Below are 6,555 nucleotides of genomic sequence, written 5' to 3'. Positions count from 1 at the left end.
ATAAAGCTAAAAACATTGAATGTTTTATGCAAGCGAATGCAAATCATCTTATTTTTCTTCTTATTAAACTACTGTTCATGACAGATGGAATGGACTATTGTCATGTAGACAAATCTATAGAATAATTTAAAAACATATTGATTTTGGATATGAATAAACTTCATCCATTTTGATGAATAAATTCTTATGATTAAAAAATATCCTCTAATTTTTGTTCTTTATAAAATATTTTAGAAATATCAGAACAACAAGTTTTTCGGGATAATTTCATTTTATGAGAACACAGCTTAACTAAAAATAATTATCAAAGAATATTCATTTTAACAATAATAAAATATATCATCAATATCTTTTTAGTAGATGAATTTTGTAATCAGAAAAATTTAGATAAGGATTTAGAAAACGGATAAACTTATACGTATATTATAATATAACCCTATTGGTGAAATTTTTACCATAATTTACACGATTGTAGTAATTTTTCATTGATTTTCTCTTCAGTCCTCAGATAATAAAAATTATCCTACAACTTGTATGAAAAACTCATCGATTAAATATTTAAATATTATATTTCTGAAATGATTATGTTGTTCTTACATATAATGTAACCTGTATCTACAACATATTATATAACATAAATATATTCATGCATATTGCTCACATATTCGTTTAGTAACACACATTTTTTTTATTAGCGGGTTTATGGTATAAATTATAAAACCCTCAAAACAAATAATTAAAATGTTTCATAGAATTATTGTTATTTATATGGACGTAACAGTTACGTCTAAGGTTAATTATCTTGTGATGTTGTATGATCCGTTATTCAACCGTCCACCATTTTCAACATATAGTTAGTTGAAGACTGGTAAAAAAGTTATAGTATTATTTTATATATTATTACCTATTTTATTTTTATATATTGAAATATTGAATGGAATTCTGTAGTATTGGTTATAAAATCCAACAAAACAATAGTTTTATAAATACAATATAATTACATATATTAAAACCAAAAGTCCTACTATCACTTTTACAGTTAAAAATATAGATTAATAATTCCAAAAAATAGCATTTTTTAATTTTTTTTTATTTAACCGGGTAAGTATTATATCAAAGTAGGTATTAAAAAGAAAATGTAAATGTATTACAAAAAAAGAGCTATTTATATAAAGATATTACTGTACATAGGTGAATTTTATTTTTAAAATACCTATAGTATTATAATAGTTATAGGTACCTAAGAAGTTTAAACGTTAGTCAAAAATTAGGGTAGAAAAATATCATAGTTATAATAATATATTCTATAGTCCGAACTCTGAATATTGAAAATCTTAAATGAAAGTAGTGGTAAATGGTAGTAAAAGTCTGAAAGTGGTAAATAAGTTTTCAATTCAATAATACATATCGTATTGAACATTTCAGAACGTCAATCTTTCCTAGATAATTGATTTTGTTATCTCTAATGTACAGCTTTTTCAAGTTTACTGAATTCATCGTGACTTCATACCAAAAAGTATTATATTACCTATAGGTGTTTGCGTTCATACAAACTAGATTTAAAAAGCATTTTATTTTTAATTAATAAAAATATATAATTCTACTATTTACACTATAGGTACCTATGAATTATAGCACACCACAGTATTATGCTTTAATGTAATATTATTAACATAATTACCGTTATTCGTTAAGGTTATATCAGCTCAATGTTTGTTTTCATGAGTATTTTTAAATATCGTTATATCATTATATTCATAAAATCATAACCTTCACACAAATTCAAACAATCCTAAAAACATTGCAAAAATAAGTTTGATAATAGGTTAATTTATTCTAGTTTATTAAAGCTAAAATAAGTTAACATCGCAAAATTAGTTTTGCTGAACGCATTTTATTATTGTGCACTTGTGCATGGGTAAGGTAGAGAAAAAAATAGTTCACTGACACTCTCTTCATCATATTTTAAATATGGTAATAGGTCTATAATATATAATGTTGGGTAAATGTGCCTACCGTAAAAATGTTCAATTTCATTAAACATTTTTACAGGAACTTAGTTTAGTTTATATTTTATACTTACCAAAATAGACATAATAAGCTTGTATGATTGTAGCTTTGACAAAATTCGTTTGTACTACAAATCGGTAAATATTATTCGATGAGTGTCTTATTTCATAAGTAGCTAGGTTAAGTAAGTAGGTACACAATTTCAGACAAATATTAATATTTTTTTAATTTATAAGGTTTTTTTTTTTTTTTATTAGTGAAATTAATAATTTATCAAAAGGAAAATGTATACGAAACGGATGGCACACAATTATGAACCTTATTATGTAAAACCGATTCAAATATAAATAAGAGTAGTATTTATAACGTTGCTTTTATAAAATAATAAAAAAAAAACTGATAATATGCGTCGCATACAAATATATGTTTTCACCAGACAATAATGTTCTTCCAGTCTCGAACTTTATTATACATATATCATTATTCATTACCCATGTATTATAATTATGATAATATTATGGTATACATTTTGATAATTTATATCCTCAAGTATACTAAGATTTATAACCTAATATGAACATTTTTCCTGTTTTTTTAAAAATTATGCTTAGGGTAGTGTACTCACGTCTATGTGTTTAGTGTTTATTATATATATAATAATATATCGAATAAATGTTTGATTCAAAAATTTGGCATAGCGATTGTTTATATTATTCTCTACCACGTTCGAAAACCATTTAGCCCACGCTCGCGAACGTTAACTCCGACATTTTTTTTCATACTGGTATGTAAATCAGTTTGTTTTCCAAAAGTGTATATTATAATGTTTTCAATATTTCAATGAAATTATTATTTTATTATTTTTTCATAAAAACAGTTTAGTGGAAAATATTGCATATATTTTTTCTGTTGTTGAAAATATGCTTTGCTCATTCGGCACCCGTGGAAAACGTAAAGATACCTGCGTCTAGAGGTGCGATACATAACACGAAGATATACAAAAAATATATTTCATGTAAGTATGCATACACGTTTTTTCCGTGTACAGATGAATCATAAAATAAAGAGTACCTAGGTATAATACCTATGACGCGTAATATTATAAACACTTCATGATATTATATTTCATAAATATATATTTACTAACATAAATATAAATGAAATTACCAGGGAAGAAAGATAATATTTGTTTACTATTCGTACATATTGTTTTATACTTAGTTTACCTTTTATTCTTGTATTATTATTTATTACGATATTGTTAAAAAAAATATTGTAATTTAGAGTAAACATTTAACAAAATAATGTTACAAACAAATTTAATATTACCAACAAACCTCTACGAGATTATTGGTCCTGACTGCCAACCAGAAAACATCATAGTATTACTCAAGGCATTAAAATTAGAAAAAATCATATGATAATTAATTAGAATTAAGCCACTATATTCTAGTTAGTTTATATATTATAATTAAGCCATTATATACTGTAAAAAAAATTATATATATATATATATATATATAATTGTATAAACTTCAAAAGCTAATGGCCTATGTTTTCGAAGCTATAATGTTCAATAAAAAAAAAAAATATCAATATATTGAAGGTATTATACATAATTATATAATTATTACATAAGAATATTTTTCTAGAATTAGAAAAATACCTATCCATTGTTACTGAACACGGTACTAATTTAACTTAATTTATGACAAAAAATTTTAAATTACAACGATATTTTAAGCAAGTCAGATATTATAAAGATATAAAACTTACCGTTACCGCACCTTTTTTTAAACCATTAATCCTCATTCCTCTTAAGTTATTTTGTTCTTCAATCACTTCTTTTATAACCTATGTGATACGTATTTATTAGAATATTTATTAATTAACCTTATTATTACATTAAATATAGCTATTCAAATAAAAAAAAAATTATTTACCTATTAAAATAAATTGAAATTGTTAAAATTGAATTAACTGAAATATCAATGTTTCTTTTACTAATTTAATTATTAAATTCGAAAATACTCAAATAATAGAATAAAAAATATATATTGTATACATTATGAAATTAATCATATATATATTTAAAAAAACAAATATTATGCAAAGGTCAACTTTTAAATTCTTAGTAGTTTAGAAAAGCATTAGTAATAACAAAAAATTAAAAAACCAAGAAAAAACGGGAATTTTTAGGCATAAACGGTTTTTAACAAAACCGATTTTTGATTTTGGTGTAGATATTCGTAAATGAAATGTTTACTGAATGTTTATAATAGCATTTTCTTATGTTCTTATAGGTACACCATACAATTTTCAAAATATTTTAACTTATTTTAAGCTTTTTACAGATACTTACAATCTTCATTTTTTTTTTTTTTTTTTTATAAATGTCAATAAAATTGTATACGTAGGGTAAAAAAGCTTGAAAATTTAATATTAAGCTCTTAATATATGTTATAATGATGGTAATTTGAAAAATATTAATCTATAGAGTTATATATTTTTTTATAAATATTTAAAGTTCGAATTTTGACAAAATACGTAAGAGTAATTTATAAACTATAAAGCTTTTAGAAGCTTAACATTTCATCAAAATTATAATTTATTCATTAATAATATCCAATATTCATTTTTCATCATGTTCGACAATTCTATAAATATTTATGTTATACAGTTCACTTACACAAAAAATAAAAGTATTAGATAGGTACCTAATATTATATGGTCTGTATATAATATAATGTAGTATAATACGTATTTCAATTTTCAATATATAAATTTCTTAAAATGTTGAACACATATCAATTCTAAGTGCTGTAGCCTTTACAGTACTGTAAACAAAGAAAATTCATTAATGAAAAATAAATTTAAAGTAGGTACCTACTGTAATATTATCACATATACACAAATAATAATAAGTGTTTTATTTCGTTAATTACACTTCAGACCTGACAGTTTAATAATATTTATCCAGGCAATGATAATAATTGATGTAAGTTAACTGCCACTTTTATTTGTACCTACCTATCTATTATTCCGACCAAACATAAGTGTCAAACGAAATACGATTATACTCTAAAACAGTATCAATACAATCTTTCTATTTGTATTTAACATAAATAATTAATTAACTTATAATCAAAACAAAAATTATGAGTTCCTAGCTATCTTTATAACCTTAATATAATATAAGTATTTGGTTTTATGATATAATATTATAATGCAATGTATAATTTATTATTATGTTCAATTTTAATTGTTTAGCTATCATAGTTTAATACTTGAAGCTAATAAAATAATAATATAAGTAATTATAATCATGCCTTACGAATTTTTTCCCACGTAATGTCAGTCAATAAATATTTATTTGTGATTCATCATAAGCGATGCCCATATAGCACACAGATATTTGTAGATGCATCGTGACATGCTGCTGTGGCACCTGCAGTGCAATTTTATCAAAAACGGTCGCCATTGCGATGTTATTCAAGAGATTGTATAGCTTAACAGAAGACGTGTTTTCCGATTAATATTCTAGAACACAATTAATAATGAAAGGATTAAAATCGGAGTGTGTCAAAATCGAGGTAAAAAAAAAAAATGACGAGAATTCATCAAGATTGAAAAATTACTTAATCATTATGTTATACAGGATTTTTTTTAACTAAAATGTATCTTTCAAGAAATGTACTAGCGATCTACTAAGTGTAAAATATAAAATGCAAAACCAATCAAAACGGGTTTCCTCTAGGCAGTATTATTGTCAAAAGATAAGTAGAATAACAATAATTGCCAATCACTCGAAATATATTGCATAACTTACACCTACCCCAGAAATGATTTTTTTGTTCGTCTTGTTAGTTATTACTTGTTAGTTGTTACTATGTAATTTATTATGAATTTTATAGTTTATGATCACATTAACTTGTTTTTATGTCTCTGGTATTGTCGATTCCCGTTCGTACATATTTTCTCATAAGTTATTGTTCATAAATTCTTCTTTACCAAAAATGTTAACATACTCTTTGTCCGAACTCCGAACTGATGATTTTTATAAAAAAAAATAATCGATTCCAAAGATATTTTTGTCGTCGTCACGTCGTTGTTTTTGTTTTCATTACCTACCTAACCTTAAATTTATAAATTCCGGGAGGAATAAAAATGAATTAGTTCCTTTAAGTGTTTTTATTTTTATTTTTAGCGATAAACAGATATATTATCGAATATTATATCAACGATTAATAGAGATAGAATAAAGTTTTAGTTAATTTTTGGGAAAATTTCAAAAATGAACCATTCTTATTTCTTAAGCTCACTCAGTTCAATAATAGTTTTACTGATCATACTATAATATATTGTTCAGAAATCAACAATTTGTTTGATCACTATTGTAAACATCTGTTTTGAGGATTTCGAATTTTCGAACTACTTGACTAGGTACGAACATACGATTAGAACCTAAGAATTTCCAATCTCAGAAGTTCAAAAGACGTTCACGAACTATTTTATTAATACAAATGCACAATGCTGCTATCTTTT

Source organism: Diuraphis noxia, unplaced genomic scaffold (genome assembly GCF_037042655.1).
Source record: "Diuraphis noxia isolate RWA-SAM2 unplaced genomic scaffold, SU_Dnox_SAM2 contig0005, whole genome shotgun sequence".
NCBI lineage: Eukaryota > Metazoa > Arthropoda > Insecta > Hemiptera > Aphididae > Diuraphis > Diuraphis noxia.
The sequence above is the reverse complement of the archived record's forward strand: the minus strand, read 5'-3'. Positions refer to the sequence as shown.